The 18,713-nt window shown below is 37.7% G+C and overlaps 1 long non-coding RNA gene across 3 annotated transcripts in view; it reads right to left on the bottom strand.

Annotated features, from left to right (window-relative positions):
* The window catches only part of LOC109025646 (uncharacterized), a 72,844-nt gene that overhangs the window by 11,352 nt on the left and 42,779 nt on the right, over nucleotides 1-18,713 (bottom strand). For all 3 annotated transcript variants that reach the window (XR_002004558.3, XR_010130118.1, XR_010130119.1), the window contains one exon: nucleotides 13,835-13,910. This is a non-coding gene — a long non-coding RNA (uncharacterized lncRNA). The remainder of the gene's footprint in view (nucleotides 1-13,834; nucleotides 13,911-18,713) is intronic.

Here is an 18,713-nt window from a genome sequence, read left to right as displayed (position 1 = left end):
TTTGATTTAAAGTAATTTTTTTTTTTTTTTTTTTGAGATGGAGTCTCGATCTCTCACCCAGGCTGGAGTGCAGTGGTGCTATCTCAGCTCACTGCAACTTCTGCCTCCCGGGTTTAAGCGATACTCCCACGTCAGCCTCCACAGTAGCTAGGAGTACAGGTATGCATCACCGGGCCTGGCTAATTGTTGTATTTTTAGTAGAGATGGGGTTTCACCATGTGGGCCAGGCTGGTCTTGAACTCCTGGCCTCAAGTGATCTGCCTGCCTTAGCTTCCCAAAGTGTTGGGATTACAGGCATAAGCCACCACTCTGGCCATCTAAAATAATTTAATTCCAAGTTCTAATGAATGTCTCCCATAAATGTGTATTTTCAAATTTTCATTATTTTATGTTGTATTTTGTCATTTATTTAATCCTTATGTATAACAGTCTATTTCTGGGGTTTCTCTTCTGTTTCCGTGACATATTGTTACTTCACTTCCTCATTTTCCTTTCTCTCTTTTAGAATACTTTTATCTTCATCTCTTTATTTTCCTAGATGAATATTATAACATTCTTCTAAATTCTAAAAAGAATCTCATTGTGATTTTGTTTGGGATTGAATTTGTTTTTTTAAATAACATTAAGAGTTGACATATTTGCAATATTTTATTCTTCCTGGATATTATGACCCAACAAGTTTTATTATTTTGTTTATATAGCCAAACACTTATTAAGTCTACTTCTCTCTTTACATATTTTATTGCTATTGTAAATTATACCTTTTTAAAATTAGGTTTTCCTGGATTGTAATTGTTGATATGTAAGAATATTAATGACTTTTCTATATTTTATATTTTATCTGGCTATTTACTGTTCTATTAAGCCTAAAAATGTTAGCTGATTCCTTGGGCATTTTGTTAGATACATAATGGTTTTCAAATAATAAGGTTTTTGTTTCTTCCATTACTTATTTGTCTTGGGTTTATATTATCTCTTTTCTTACATTGGCTTGAACTCCCAGAATAATATTACATTGAAATGATGCTAGATGGCACATCTCTAATTATTTTTCTTTTTTAAAAAATTGTAATTTTTTTCTTTATTTAAAAAAAAAAAACAGGATACATGTGCAGAATGTGCAGGTTTGTTACATAGGTATATGTATGCCATGGTGGTTTGCTACACCTATTGACCCGACCTTTAAGTTCCTTCCCCTCACCCCACCATGCCCCAACAGGCCCTGGTATGTGTTGTTCCCCTCTCTGTATCCATGCGTTCTCATTGTTCAACTCCCACTTATGAGTGAGAACATGTGGTATTTGGTTTTCTGTTCCTGTGTTAGTTTGCTAAGGATGATGGTTTCCGGCTTCATGCATGTCCCTGCAAAGGACTTGATCTCATTTCTTTTTATGGCTGCATAGTATTCCATGGTGTATATGTACCACATTTTCTTTATCTAATCTATCATTGATGGGCATTTGGGTTGGTTCCGTGTCTTTGCTATTGTAAATAGTGCTGCAATAAACATACACGTCCATGTGTCTTTATAGTAGAATGATTTATATTCCTTTGGGTATATACCCTGTAATGGGATTGCTGGGTTAAATGGTATTTCTGGTTCTAGATCCTTGAGGAATGGCCATACTGTCTTCCACAATGGTTGAACTAATTTACATTCCCGCCAACAGTGTAAAAGCCTTCCTATTTCTCCACATCCTCTCCAGCATCTGTTGTTTCCTGACTTTTTAATAATCGCTATTCTGACTGACGTGAGATGGTATCTCACTGTGGTTTTGATTTGCATTTCTCTGATGATCAGTGATGTTGAGCTTTTTTTCATATATTTGTTGGCCGTGTAAATGTCTTCTTTTGAGAAGTGTCTGTTCACATTCTTTGCCCACTTTTTGTTGGGGTTGTTTGTTTTTTTCTTGTAAATTTGTTTAAGTTCTTTGTAGGTTCTGGATATTAGCCCTTTGTCAGATGGATAGATTGCAAAATTTTTCTCCTATTCTGTAGCTTGCCTATTCACTCTGATGATAGTTTCTTTTGCTGTGCAGAAGCTCTTTAGTTTAATTAGATCCCATTTGTCAATTTTGGCTTTTGTTGCAATCGCTTTTGGCATTTTTGTCACGAAGTCTTTGCCCATGCCTATGTCCTGAATGGTATTGGCTAGGCTTTCTTCCAGGGTTTTTTATCTTTTGGGTTTTACATTTAAATCTTTAATCCATCTTGAGTTAATTTTTGTATAAGGTGTAAGGAATGGGTCCATTTTCAGTTTTCTGCATATGGCTAGCCAGTTTTCCCAGCACCATTTACTGAATAGGAGAGCCTTTCCCTATTGCTTGTTTTTGTCAGGTTTGTCAAAGATCAGATGGTTGTAGATGTGCGGTGTTATTTCTGAGGTCTCTGTTCTGCTCCATTGGTCTATATATCTGTTTTGATACCAGTACAATGCTGTTTTGGTTACTGTAGCCTAGTAGTATAGTTTAAGTCAGGTAGCATGATGCCTCCAGCTTTGTTCTTTTTGCTTAGGATTGTCTTGGCTGTACGGGGTCTTCTTTGATTCCATGTGAAATTTAAAATAGCTTTTTCCAATTCTTTGAAGAATGTCAATGGTAGTTTGCTGGGAATAGCACTGAATCTATAAATTTGGGCAGCATGGCCATTTTCATGATATTGAGAAGGCAAATCTCTATAACATCATCTCAGATACTTCCTCTCATGCCTTAAGCTAATCAGAAACAGTGAGGAAAGAAAAGTAGCACAAAGTTTGGGATCAAACATTGCTATATGGAAAAGTTGACCTTTCATAAATTTAATAGCTATGACTAAATTTTCCTTCTTGGTGTTTTGGCTAAGATCTAGTAATTGTGGTACTATTATTAAAATTGAATTAGAAACTGGAAATGTATTTGTCATAAGCCTTATTCTAAAACCTCAGGTTGACATTGCTATAACTGTCACAAAATTATAGTTTGAATGTCAGGTTTCCTCCAAAAATAGTATTTCATGCTGATTTAAAAGGCAATGTAGCTAGTGAGGAATAAACTATGATTTTGAATAACAATATCAAGAATGTTCATTCTTCTAATGTGCTAGCTTCTAGAAAAGCTACCGGAAGTCAACATTATATGAGAAGCTGACTTTTTCCATAAATATGATGGCATAATAAATTCAGAATTGAATTTATAACTATGGATCAAATATCCAAATTTCCCTAGCAATGACTACAAACACCATATTAAATAAAATATATAAATGTTATATAATATAAAGCTTTGTTAAGGTTATGTGTAAACTAACCTATTAATTTACTAACTAGGGCAACAGAGTAACACATCATGTGACTTTAGATTTCCTAGAATATCATTATGTTTTATAAACATTTCCCATTGTCATTTCTTCCTATTTTAAATGAAGTAAATTAAAATGTGAAGGAACACATTTATCAAGGTCATAAATTGCAGAAGGGCTTCTTTGGAGTGTTGGTTTAGAGCAAGGGCTTAGAGTAGAGGTTTTGGAGTAAGGCATACTGGGGTACAAAGCCTGGTTCTGCCCGTCATTCATTTAAAAGCATTTCGTGGCCAGGTGTGGTGGTCACACCTGTAATCCCAGCACTTTGAGAGGTCAAGATGGGAGAATCACTTGAGGCCAGGAGTTTGAGACCAGCCCGGGCAACATAATGAGGCTCTGTCTCTACAAAAAAGTTTTTAAAAATTAGCTGGGCATGGTGGAACACACCTATGGTCACAGCTACTTGTAGGCTAAGGCGGGAGGATTCTTGAGCTTGAGAGTTTGGGATTGCAGTGACCTGGGTGACAGAGCGAGACCTTGTCTCAAAAAAAAAATTTAGTGAGTTATAGATGCTGGGGATATAACAATACACAAAACAGAAAATATCCCTGATCTCATGGAGTTTACATTTTAGTACCATTTATTAGTCCACTATGTTTAGAAAGACTTTTTTTTATATCTAGGAGCTTCAATTTCCTCATTTGTAAAGTGAGAATAATAGTATTTGCCTCATAGAATCATTTTAAAAATGAAATGAGACAATGTATGTAAAGCATCTAGCTCATGTAAGAACTCAATAACTGGTAGCTGGTTTTTGTATTTTAAACATCGCTTTTTAGAAAAATTGTTAGAGATACTCATGGTAGAAAAGGATAACATTTAAATAATTTATAATCTTATTCTCTAGAGATAACTGCTATCTTATTAGTATTTTAATATTTACTTCTAGATTTTCTACTATGCATATATTTTTAAAGAGAGAATCCTATATCCATTTCACTCAATTGCCCTTTAGGAGGGTTGAACCAGTGTATACTCCCACCAGTCATATGTGGAAGTGCCTGTCTCTCTCTGGGGAGATTTAACGTCAATTGAAAACTTTTTGAAAGAATGCTGCCCTTATTATACCATGCAAATTTTGCTATAGCTACTGACTATCACTTCCAAGTAAAAAAGACCACCAGGTCTATGTCATAAGTAGAGAACTTGACATAGTGTCCTCCTCCTCCTTTTCCTCTTTTTTCCTCCTCCTCCTCCTTCTTTCTTCTTCTTCTTTTAAGAGAGATAAAGTCTGTCTCTCTCTGTCACCCAGGTTGGAGTACAGTGGCATGATCATAGCTCACTGCAGCTTCAAACTCCTGGGCTCAAGCGATCCTAAAAACAGAGTGTCTTCTAAAGCTATGTATGGACTAGAATCATAACCAGAGCCAGAAAACCATCAGGGCACCAAGAAATTATTCTCTCTGCCTCCCTCTCACAATCCTCATCAGCAGACTCATGGCATTTCTGCTTCTCTCAGTGCACCTGCTGACCCCATCTTCCAGAGCCTGGTTTCCAGCTTGCACAAGGCCTATAGTGGCCACTTCATGACATTTCAGTCCAGCTCTTATGGTTATTTAACCTCACTTCAGTTTTTCAATTCCAAATTCCTGAACAAGGAGTGTAATTGACCCAGCCTATCTTCCCCTGAATTAGTACATCCAAGTCTGGAGTCACTGAACAGCCTCAGCTCAAGTGCCTATCTTTTAATCTGATCAGCTGTGGCCAGAGGACAGAATCATGTGATATAGAGCATGACCATTAGAGCATCTGGGGGTGTGGGCAGGGAAGGGCATATGAGAAGGGAGGCATATCTGGAACATTCTAACCAAGGATCTTTGCCAGGATAAGGGGTAGTCTAATAGAAGTAATTTTGATGGTCAAATATTTGGAGGATGTTTTAATGGTTTCTTCAGGTAATAGTTTAGAATATTTGATATGTAAACTGCCCCCTCAAATTGAGAATGTATAATCACCATTTCTAGAGTAAGCAAGGTGTACTAGAAAAAATCATAGACTCTTAAATCAGATGATTTTATAGTAACGTATAGCAAATACTCAATAAGTATTACATACAAATGATAGAAGGTTTAAAGATCAGGTTACCTGTCATTCTGCTGCCTTGAAAATAGATTTTCTGCTTTCTTGAACTACCCATTTCATCAGCAGTAAGAGCTTTCCTTTGTAATCTGAAGTTATGGAGATGACATTTGTCTTTAAAATGTAGGAACTAATCCTAACTGGTGGTGATTTTTCATCTTTTGATTCTGCTTAGAGTACTGGGTCATCACTATATCAAAGAGCTTCTGAATGTGGGCTAAAATAATGGCTAAACTCAAAGTCACATAGCCTTGAATATAATCCTGTATCTACAAAATCAAATATCTTCTTATCTTAGGGCCTAGTTCTGATTTTTGTCTTATACAAATGAATTGGTGGGAGAAAATTATTTGCAAACAACATATTCAGTAAAGGCTTTACGTCAAGAATATATATAAATAGCTCAAAACTCAACAGTAAAAACCAAACAGTTCAATTTTTAAATGAGCAAAAAGCATAAAGAAAAATTTCACAGAAGACAGTGTAGGAGAGGCAAATAAGCACATCCCAACACAATCAAGATCATTAGTCATTAGAGAAGTGCAAACTGAAACCACAACGAGGCATCACTACACACATTTTGGAATGGATAAAGTGAAAACATAGTGATAATAACGGAAACTGGCAAGGATCCAGAGAAGATGGGTCATACATTGCAGGTGAGATTGTAAAATGGTACAGCCCCTCTGGAAAGGAGACATTTTCTAACAAAACTAGACATGTGACTCAGCAGTTGAGCACTCTTGGGCATGTATTCCAGAAAAACGAAAACTTATTTTCACACAAAAATCTGAATGTGGATGTTTACTACAGCATTATTTGTGCTAGCAAAATACTCAGAATAACACAAATGCCCTTTAATGGTTGAATGATTGAACAAACCCTGGTACATTCATACCATGGAATACCACTCAGCAATCAAAAGGAATGAATTATTGATATATGAAACAACCTGCATAAACCTCAGAGGTGTTATGCTTAGTGAAAAAAGTCAATCTCAAAAGGCTCCATGCAGTAAGACTCCATGTAAACAACGTGTTTGAAGTAAAAACAATTAGAGATTGAGAACAGATTAGCAGTTGCCAAGTGACAAGGAGACAGGTTAGGTAGGGGGTACAAATACAGGCAGATAGCATGAAAGATTTCTTTTGCAATGATTGAACAGCTGTATCTTGACTGTAATAGTGGTTATACAAATTTATATAGGGGATAAAATTGCATAGAATTAGGCACACATGCACACACCCATGTACATGCAAATGAATGCAGGTTAAACAATGGTGACAACTGAGTAACATAGCAACTGTGATGGGTACATTAACAGTAATGTGCCTGGGGTGGAGCCAAGATGGCAGAATAGGAACAGCTCCAGTCTAGAGCTCCCATCATGAGCAATGCAGAATATGGGTGATTTCTGCATTTCCAACTGAGGTACCGGGCTCATCTCACTGGGGAGTGTCAAAAAGTGGGTGCAGGACAGTGGGTGCAGTGCACCAAGCATGAGCCAAAGCAGGGCAAGACATCACTTCACTTGGGAAGCTCAAGAGGTAAGGGAATTCCCTTTCCTAGTCAAAGAAAGGGGTGACAGATGGCACCTGGAAAATCGGGTCACTCCCACCCTAATACTGCTCTTTTCCAATGGTCTTAGCAAACGGCACACCAGGAGATTATATCCAGCACATGGCTCAGAGGGTCCCACGCCCACGGAGCCTCGCTCATTGCTAGCACAGCAGTCTGAGATCACACTGCAAGGTGGCAGCGATGCTGGGGGAGGGGCGCCCGCCACTGCCGAGGCTTGAGTAGGTAAACAAAGCTGCCAGGAAGCTCGAACTGGGTGGAGCCCACCGCAGCTCAAGGAGGCCTGCCTGCCTCTGTAGACTCCACCTCTGGGGGCAGGGAATAGCTAAACAAAAGGGAGCAGAATCCTCTGCAGACTTAAATGTCCCTGTCTGACAGCTTTGAAGAGAGTAGTGGTTCTCCCAGCATGCAGCTGGAGATCTGAGAACAGACAGACTGCCTCCTCAAGTGGGTCCCTGACCCCGAGTTGCCTATCTGGGAGGCACCCCCCAGAAGGGGCAGACTGACACCTCACACGGCCAGGTACCCCTCTGAAACGAAGCTTCCAGAGGAATGATCAGGCAGCAACATTTGCTGTTCAGCAGTATTCACTGTTCTGCAGCCTCCACTGCTGATACCCAGGCAAATAGGGTCTGGAGTGGACCTCCAGCAAACTCCAACAGACCTGCAGCTGAGGGTCCTGACTGTTAGAAGGAAAACTAACAAACAGAAAGGACATCCACACCAAAACCCCATCTGTATGTCACCATCATCAAAGACCAAAGGTAGATAAAACCACAAAGATGGGGAAAAAACAGAGCAGAAAAATTGGAAACTCTAAAAATCAGAGTGCATTTCCTCCTCCAAAGGAATGCAGCTCCTCACCAGCAATGGAACAAAGCTGGATGGAGAATGACTTTGACGAGTTGAGAGAAGAAGGCTTCAGACGATCAAACTACTCCGAGCTAAAGGAGGAAGTTCGAACCCATAGCAAAGAAGTTAAAAACCTTGAAAAAAAATTAGATGAATGGATAACTAGAATAACCAATGCAGAGAAGTCCTTAAAGGACCTGATGGAGCTGAAAACCATGGCATGAGAACTACGTGACAAATGCACCAGCCTCAGTAGCTGATTCAATCAACTGGAAGAAAGGGTATCAGTGATGGAAGATCAAATGAATGAAATAAATTGAGAAGAGAAGTTTAGAGAAAAAAGAATAAAAAGAAACGAACAAAGCCTCCAAGAAATATGGGACTATGGGAAAAGGCCAAATCTACGTCTGATTGGTTTACCTGAAAGTGATGGGGAGAATGGAACCAAGTTGGAAAACACTCTGCAGGATATTATCCAGGAGAACTTCCCCAATCTAGCAAGGCAGGCCAACATTCAGATTCAGGAAAAACAGAGAAAGCCACAAAGATACTCCTTGAGGAGAGCAACTCCAAGACACATAATTGTCAGATTCACCAAAGTTGAAATGAAGGAAAAAGTATTAAGGGCAGCCAGAAACAAAGGTCGGGTTACCCACAAAGGGAAGCCCATCAGACTAACAGCGGATCCCTCAGCAGAAACTCTACAAGCCAGAAGAGAGTGGGGGCCAATATTCAACATTCTTAAAGAAAAGAATTTTCAACCCAGAATTTCATATCCAGCCAAACTAAGCTTCATAAGTGAAGGAGAAATAAAATACTTTACAGACAAGCAAATGTTGAGAGATTTTGTCACCACCAGGACTGCCCTAAAAGAGCTCCTGAAGGAAGCACTAAACATGGAAAGGAACAACTGGTACCAGCCACTGCAAAAACATGCCAAATTGTAAAGACCATCGAGGCTAGGAAGAAACTGCATCAACTAACGAGCAAAATAACCAGCTAACATCATAATGACAGGATCAAATTCACACATAACAATATTAACCTTAAATGTAAATGGGCTAAATGTGCCAATTAAAAGACACAGACTGGCAAATTGGATAAAGAGTCAAGACCCATCAGTGTGCTGTATTCAGGAAACCCATCTCACGTGCAGAGACACAGATAGGCTCAAAATCAAGGGATGCAGGAAGATCTACCAAGCAAATGGAAAACAAAAAAAGGCAGGGGTTGCAATCCTAGTCTCTGATAAAACAGACTTTAAACCAACAAAGATCAAAAGAGACAAAGAAGGTCATTACAGAATGGTAAAGGGATCAATTCAACAAGAAGCGCTAACCTAAATATACATGCACCCAATACAGGAGCATCCACATTCATAAAGCAAGTCCTTAGAGACCTAGAAAGAGACTTAGACTCCCACTCAATAATAATGGGAGACTTTAACACCCCACTGTCAACATTAGACAGATCAATGACACAGGAGGTTAACAAGAACATCCAGGAATTGAACTCAGCTCTGCACCAAGCGGACCTAATAGACATCTACAGAACTCTCCACCCCAAATCAACAGAATATACATTCTTCTCAGCACCACACCGCACTTATTCCAAAATTGACCACATAGTTGGAAGTAAAGCACTTCTCAGCAAATGTAAAAGAACAGAAATGATAACAAACTGTCTCTCAGACCACAGTGCAATCAAACTAGAACTCAGGATTAAGAAACTCCCTCAAAACTGCTCAACTACATGGAAACTGAACAACCTGCTCCTGAATGACTACTGGGTACATAACAAACTGAAGGCAGAAATAAAGATGTTCTTTGAAACCGATGAGAACAATGACACAACATACCAGGATCTCTGGGACACATTTAAAGTAGTGTGCAGAGGGAAATTTATAACACTAAATGCCCACAAGAGAAAGCAGGAAAGATCTAAAATTGACACCCTAACATCACAATTAGAAAAACTAGAGAAGCAAGAGCAAACACATTCAAAAGCTAGCAGAAGGCAAGAAATAACAAAGATCAGAGCAGAACTGAAGGAGATAGAGACACAAAAAGCCCTTCACAAAACCAATGAATCCAGGAGCTGGTTTTTTGAAAAGATCAACAAAATTGATAGACTGCTAGCAAGACCAATAAAGAAGAAAAGAGAGAAGAATCAAATAGATGCAATAAAAAATGATAAAGGAGATATCACCACTGATTCCACAGAAGTACAAACTACCATCAGAGAATACGATAAACACGTCTATGCAAATAAACTAGAAAATCTAGAAGAAATGGATAAATTCCTTGACACATACACCCTCCCAAAACTAAACCAGGAAGAAGTTGAATCTCTGAGTAGAACAATAACAGGCTCTGAAATTGAGGCAATAATTAATAGCTTACCAACCAAAAAAAGTCCAGGACCAGATGGATTCACAGCCGAATTCTACCAGAGGTACAAGGAGGAGCTGGTACCATTCCTTCTGAAACTATTCCAATCAATAGAAAAGGAGGGATTCCTCCCTAACTCATTTTATGAGGCCAGCATCATCCTGATACCAAAGCCTGGCAGAGACACAACAAAAAAAGAGAATTTTAGACCAATATCCCTGATGAACATCGATGCAAAAATCCTCAATAAAATACTGGCAAACTGAATCCAGCAGCACATCAAAAACTTATCCACCATCATCACGTGGGCTTCGTCCCTGGGATGCAAGACTGGTTCATCATATGCAAATCAATAAACATAATCCAGCATATAAACAGAACAAAAGACAAAAACCACATGATTATCTCAATAGATGCAGAAAAGGCCTTTGACAAAATTCAGCAACACTTCATACTAAAAACTCTCAATAAATTAGGTATTGATGGGATGTATCTCAAAATAATAAGAGCTATCTATGACAAACCCACAACCAATATCATACTGAATGGGCAAAAACTGGAAGCATTCCCTTTGAAAACTGGCACAAGACAGGGATGCCCTCTCTCACCACTCCTATTCAACATAGTGTTGGAATTTCTGGCCAGGGCAATCAGGCAGGAGAAGGAAATAAAGGGCATTCAATTAGGAAAAGAGGAAGTCAAATTGTCCCTGTTTGCAGATGACATGATTGTATATCTAGAAAACCCCATCGTCTTAGCCCCAAATCTCCTTAAGCTGATAGGCAACTTCAGCAACGTCTCAGGATACAAAATCAATATGCAAAAATCAAAGCATTCTTATACACCAATAACAGACAAACAGAGAGCCAAATCATGAGTGAACTCCCATTCACAATTGCTTCAAAGAGAATAAAATACCTAGGAATCCAGCTTACAAGGGACGTTAAGGACCTCTTCAAGGAGAACTGCAAACCACTGCTCAGTGAAATAAAAGAGGATACAAACAAATGGAAAAACATTCCATGCTCATGGGTAGGAAGAATCAATATCATGAAAATGGCCATACTGCCCAAGGTAATTTATAGATTGAATGCCATCCCCATGAAGCTACCAATGACTTTCCTCACAGAATTGGAAAAAACTACTTTAAAGTTCATATGGAACCAAACAAGAGCCCACATTGTAAAGTCAATCCTAAGCCAAAAGAACAAAGCTGGAGGCATCACGCTACCTGACTTCAAACTATACTACAAGGCTACAGTAACCAAAACCGCATGGTACTGGTACCAAAACAGAGATATAGACCAATGGAACAGAACAGAGCCCTCAGAAATAATGCTGTGTATCTACAACTATCTGATCTTTGACAAACCTGACAAAAACAAGAAATGGGGAAACGATTCCCTGTTTAATAAATGTTGCTGGGAAAACTGGCTAGCCATATGTAGAAAGCTGAAACTGGATCCCTTCCTTACACCTTGTACAAAAATTAATTCAAGATGGATTAAAGACTTAAATGTTAGACCTGAAAACATAAAAACCCTAGAAGAAAACCTAGGCAATACCATTCAGGACATAGGCATGGGCAAGGACTTCATGTCCAAAACACCAAAAGCAATGGCAACAAAAGCCATAATTGACAAATGGGATCTAATTAAACTAAAGAGCTTCTGCATAGCAAAAGAAGCTACCATCAGAGTGAACAGGCAACCTACAGAATGGGAGAAAATTTTTGCAATCTACTCATCTGACAAAGGGCTAATAATATCCAGAATCTACAATCAACTCAAACAAATTTGCAAGAAAAAAACAAACAACCCCATCAAAAAGTGGGCAAAGGATATGAACAGACACTTCTCAAAAGAAGACATTTATGCAGCCAACAGACACATGAAAAAATGCTCATCATCACTGGCCATCAGAGAAATGCAAATCAAAACCACAGTGAGATACCATCTCACACCAGTTAGAATGGCAATCATTAAAAAGTCAGGAAACAACAGGTGCTGGAGAGGATGTGGAGAAATAGGAACACTTTTACACCATTGGTGGGACTGCAAACTAGTTCAACCATTGTGGAATTCAGTGTGGTGATTCCTCAGGGATCTAGAACTAGAAATACCATTTGACCCAGCAATCCCATTACTGGGTATATACCCAAAGGATTGTAAATCATACTGCTATAAAGACACATGCACACGTATGTTTATTGCGGCACTATTCACAATAGCAAAGACTTGGAACCAAGCCAAATGTCCAACAATGATAGACTGGATTAAGAAAATGTGGCACATATACCCCATGGAATACTATGCAGCCATAAAAAAAGGATGAGTTCATGTCCTTTGAAGGGACATGGATGAAGGTGGAAACCATCATTCTCAGCAAACTATTGCAAGGACAAAAAAACCAAACACCGCATATTCTCACTCATAGGTGGGAATTGAACAATGAGAACACGTGGACACAGGAAGGGGAACATCACACACTGGGGCCTGTTGTGGGGCGGGGGGAGGGGGGAGGGATAGCATTAGGAGATATACCTAATATTAAATGACGAGTTAATGGGTACAGCACACCAGCATGGCACATGTATACATATGTAACAAACCTGCACATTGTGCACATGTACTCTAAAACTTAAAGTATAATTAAAAAAACAGTAATGTGCCAATGTCAATTTCTTGGTTTTGATATTATACTATCCCTCTATAAGATGTCATCATGTAGGGCACATGGGACTCCTTATACTATATTTGCAAATTTCTGTGATTCTAAAATTATTTCAAAATAAGAGGTTTTAAAAAATGCATTGCAACCATTATATAGTTCTTATACCTTCTTTCTTTTATCCACTATTTTAAAGGATATTTAAGAATTGGATTTGCCAAAGTTGATGATGCTGCTATTTTAAAAACAAGCTTGTCCAAAAGGAGTATTATATTTTTAAGTTGTCATCTTGAAAGTTTGACCACTTATGCAAATGTCTGGGCCATTGCATATAAAATGTTTTAGAAATCCTCTTTTGTAACCACCTTCAGAGATTAGCTATAGGCAAGTGTGAAACCTTTTATTTTATAGGACACTCTTTTAAGCTAAGATGTTTTCTTCCCACCTCCCTTTACACAAATCGGGCACTATAAGAAAAAGGAGAAGAAAGTCCATCTGTTTATTCAAATCCAAAGAAGGTCTTTCCTTTCTTTCAGTAACCAGAAATCTGTGCTGTGAACTTTTCAAATGTGGGACATTGTTCGATGTGATGAAAGATTGTAAATTTTCTTCATGTTAATTCCTTTCGTTGTTGCCAAGATGTGGGGTATTTGAAAGAGCTTGAAGCAGCATTCATTCATTTTAAAGCAGTTAAATAGCTAAGTCATGGAAACATTTGATTTTTTTTAAATTGACATTCTCTTTGCTCTTTGGTCTCTTGGGAATCAAATGCCCCTAAGAGATGCAGCTCCATCATTGCTCATAAGACTGTTATTTTCTTACTAATGGGATCAGAAGCTGAGAAAGGAAAAACAAATACATCATTTATTTGTTCAAGGAAGTACAGATATTGAGACTCAAACTGACCATGTGGATTTTACAGAATTTACCTGAAGCACTCATTCATTTCCTGTTGAAGAGCTACTCTTGGCTTCATGGAATCACAGATTTTGAAGTATCATATGACTGTAGTAGAAATAAAGTCACAATTTCAAAAGAGATTTACAAATTTTGATGACGTGATTCATACTATGAGTTTCTTCAATTGCGCTTATATTATAAACTCTAAATTAATAAATTTTCTCTAGCCAAGTTGCTCAATTTTAAGAAAAACTCATTAAACTAACAGCAATACCAAATCTCTGAAATTTTAGAGGCAAGCATATGAATCTGAGTATTATACTAAATTTTATGGCTATGGGACCAATTCTGGCTAACATTTGGATTTATCTGATTGTAAAAAAGTATATCTTTTTTTTAAAAAAACTACTGAAATAAAAGGAAAAAAGTGGCCAGGCACGGTGGCTCATGCCTGTAATCCCAGCACTTTGGGAGGCTGAGGCAGGCGGATCACCTGAGGTCAGGAGTTCGAGACCAGCTTGGACAACGTGATGAAATCATGTCTCTACTAAAAATACAAAAATTAGCCAGGTGTAGTGGTGTGTGCCTGTAATCCTAGCTACTACGGAGGTTGAGGTAGGAGTATCTCCTGAACCTGGGCAGCGGAGGTTGCAGTGAGCTGAGATCCTGCCACTGCGTTCCAGCCTGGGCGACAAGAGTGAAACTCCATCTCAAAAAAAAATAAATAAATAAAAGCTTGATGTTAATCTGGAATCCAAATTGAAACCAAATATACTTGTAATTTTAGACTAGATCTGTAGGCTTATACCTGTGTACTTTGGAAGAATAAATTGTTATTCAGATTTAGAACTATGTTTATATTACTGGTCAAAACTCTTCTTTATTCTCTTCTTCCTTCTCTTTCTCCTCCTCCTCCTCCTTTTCCTCCTTTTTCTTATAGCTGTAATCCCAGCACTTTCTTATAGCTAGTGAGAAGCTCAGATAACCTTGGATAAGATGATCGATCTCTATGCATTCTTCGAATTTGAAAGTTTTAAATTCTGGACCACAGACTTTTATATTTCAAAGTCAACTAAGCAAACCAGATCAGGAACATTTGTTAACCAATGATTCAAGAGTAGAGATTTGGAAATTGCAACTTTCCATTGGAATATGTGACATCACAACTTTTAAATGTTTAAAACTGGTTAAAAAACGATATAGTTTAAGCAGCAAATGATGTTTGTACTATAATTATTCATAAGCTAGTGCTGGGTTATACTGGTTTCTTAAACAAAGTTTATGCTGTCTTCAAGAGTTTCATGCTTAAGTAAGAGAACTCTACCATGGACCCATATATGAAGTCAGGTGAAGAGAATCATGTGCTTTTCTGTCATTAGGTCACAGAGAGAGATGAGGTAGCTGAGGGCAGGTCCAGCTGGCTGGGATGTAGTGAGGAACATATGTAAGGCTGGAGGGAAAAAAATACCAGAAGTGTTATCCTGGAAGAGGTCACAGAAAATAAAACATGAACATTGATTCAGAAGAAGAGATGAATGGTTGGGAACCAAGACAGGGTGAAATCAAGGATGGCTGAGGAAACAGGTAAGCTGAGAATGAGAAGTAACTTTCTTGGAGTGAAAAGGTGGATGAACTCCAGGAAAGGCACTGATGTCTGTGGTGTTGTCCATTTGTGTGGGTGGGCCCAGATCCAAAACAGAATGTGCATCATATCTGAAGTCTCCACTGTTGTTTTGTTCTAGAAAATATACAGCTTTGGCTCTGGTACCAATTACATCCCTACATTTTGTAACTTTTTTTGCAGTTCACACAAATCCATAAACAAAATTAGGGTTCAAAATTCCTTGTTTAGGATTTGGGGGAGTCACAGTTTATTTCAGTTCTGCTCAGCTTTAAATGGTAAATTCCCATAAAATATATTTTGTACAATTGACCTAGTCTGTTATATTCCTTTGTATATGTTCATTTTATTTTTATTGCAAACTAACTCTGTGAATATGGAATTATTTATAGAATATATACATAAACAATTTATAAAGTAGAAAGTGAAAATCTCCAACTACTCACATACATCCCACACCCCACTACCAATTTACATTCCCATTCTCAAAAGGTAGGCACCGTCAAAGTTTTGACATCTTTCTAGACATTTTTCAAAGAACATTCAGGCACATACGTTATTTCTTTTCACAAAAATAAAATCATACTTTACATATTGATCCATAACTTTATACTTAATAATTCATCAGACTTACCTCTAATCTTTAGACCTCTATAGAAGTTTTCATTTTATGACTATTTCAGCATCCATTAAATCATTGCCCTATTGTTGGACATTTAGATTGTCTTATATTTTTAGCGATTACAAATAAAGTTCCTTACACATATATCTTTACACATTTGTGCAAATATTTCTACAGGATGTAAATCTAAAACTACGAGTTGAAAATATTTTAATTTGGATAGTTATTGTCACATTGTAATAATAATTATTTGCCAGTTATTTGTCACTCCAAATTGCTTGTCCCAATTCACTCTATACCGGAAGTATATGAGTTCTGTTCCTGCATATTCTAGGCAAACCTGGACTTTTTTAATGTTTAATATTTGGTAATTTGACAGAGAAAGATGGAATCTCATTTTTAATTTGCATCTTCCTAATCGCCAGTGAAGATGAACATCTTTTCATATGCTTATTAGGTTTTAGCATTTTATTCTTTTGTGAACTACTTCTTCATATTCTTTGCTTTTGTTCCTACTGGGTGTTTGCCATTTATTTATTTGTTTGTTTGTTTTGTTTATATTCATTGGAGTTGTTTTATACCAGGTGTAGTAATACTTCTGTTATAAACATCTTTTACAGAGGTTTTATATCTTTATATAGTCATCTGTATGTTTTTTTCTTTGTGGCTTCTGAATTTTGTCTTATTTAGGAAGACCTTTCCACCCCAAGATTGTAAAAAATATTTCCTGTATTTTATTCTATAACTTTTATAGTTTTGCCTGTTTACATTTAGCTATGTAATACCTTGAATTTAGTTTTTAAAATGTGTTATATGAAGAGAACTCTAATTTTTTTCTTGTAAATAAAAATCCATTCATCCCGAAATGATTTATTAGTCTATTCTTTCCACAAGGCTTGAAGTGACATATTTTTCATATACTAAATATTGAATTTATTTGGATCTGTTTCTGAATCCTCTATTATATTTAATTGCTCTGTTTCTGTACCAATACTACACTATTTTGACTACAACCTTATAGTAAGTTTTGATACCTGAGGAATTCAGTTTCTTTATTTTTATTCTTGTAACTTGCTTGTAATTGTTACTAATTTACTCATCCAAATGAACTTGAGAATTAGTTTGCCAAGTTTCATTTAAAAAATTCAAGACCAGCCTGGCCAACATGGAGAAACTCCATCTCTACTAAAAATATGAAAATTAGTCGGGCATGGTGGCAGGTGACTTTAATCCCAGCTGCTCTGGGGGCTGAAGCATGAGAATCAGTTAAACCCAGGAGGTGGAGGTTACAGTGAGCCAAGATCGCGCCTCTGCACTCCAATCACTTAAACCCAGGAGGCGGAGGTTGCAGTGAGCCAAGGTCGCACCACTGCACTACAGCCTGGGCTACAAGAATGAAACTCCCTCAAATAAATAAATAAATAGGAGCTTTTGAATTTGAGGTGACTTAGCTTTACAAATTGAACCCTGCCATTTATAATCATGGCATGTTTTCCTCTTTATCTGGGTTTTTTTTTCTGTTTTTGTTTTGTTTTGTTTTGTTTTTTGTTTTTTTTTTTTGAGACAGAGTCTCTCTCTGTCACCCAAACTGGAGTGCAGTGGCCTGATCACAGCTCATTGCAACTTCTGCCTCCTGGGTTCAGGAGTTCCTCCCATCTCAGCCTCCCTAGTAGCTGGGACTACAGGTGTGCACCACCACATATCTGGGTCTTTTAAAATACTTTCTAGAAAGTTTTATAGTTTATCTCTTGCATATTTTTGGGTAAGATTGTTCCATTGATGGTTTCATTGTTAATATAAATGTGGTCTCTTTATTTCTTATTGGTTACTATTAGTATCTATTAGTAATTTGTATATTGATATTACACATCTCCTTCTTACTGAAATCTCTTTTTAGTTCTAATACTTTGTTGATCAATTCTTTGTATCTTTTTTATTATACTTTAAGTTCTAGGGTACATGTGCAGAATGTGCAGGTTTGTTACATAGGTATACACGTGCCATGGTGGTTTGCTGTACCCATCAACCCATCACCTACATTAGGTATTTCTCCTAATGCTATCCCTCCACTAGCCCCCAACCCCTGACAGGCCCCAGTGTGTGACGTTCCTCTCCCTGTGTCCATGTATTCTCATTATTCAACTCCCACTTATGAGTGAGAACATGGGGTGTTTGGTTTTCTGTTCCTGTGTTAGTTTGCTCAGAATAATGGTTTCCAGCTTCATCCATGTCCCTGCAAAGGACATGAACTCATCCTTTTTTATGGCTGCATAGTATTCCATGGTGTATATGTGCCACATTTTCTTCATCCATTCTATCATTGATGGGCATTTGGATTGGTTCCAAGGCTTTGCTATTGTGAACAGTGCCGCAATAAACATACGTGTGCATGTGTCTTTATCGTAGAATGATTTATAATCCTTTGGGTGTATACCCAGTAATGGGATTGCTGGGTTAAATGGTATTTCTGGTTCTAGATCCTTGAGGAATCACCACACTGTCTTCCACAAGGTTGAAGTAATTTACACTCCCACCAACAGTGTAAAAGCATTCCTATTTCTCCACGTCCTCTCCAGCATCTGTTGTTTCCTGACTTTTAATGATTGCCACTCGAACTGCCGTGAGATGGTGACTCATTGTGGTTTTGGTTTGCATTTCTCTAATG

Source organism: Gorilla gorilla, chromosome 12 (assembly GCF_029281585.2).
Source record: "Gorilla gorilla gorilla isolate KB3781 chromosome 12, NHGRI_mGorGor1-v2.1_pri, whole genome shotgun sequence".
NCBI lineage: Eukaryota > Metazoa > Chordata > Mammalia > Primates > Hominidae > Gorilla > Gorilla gorilla.
This window is presented reverse-complemented; position numbering and strand designations above follow the sequence as displayed.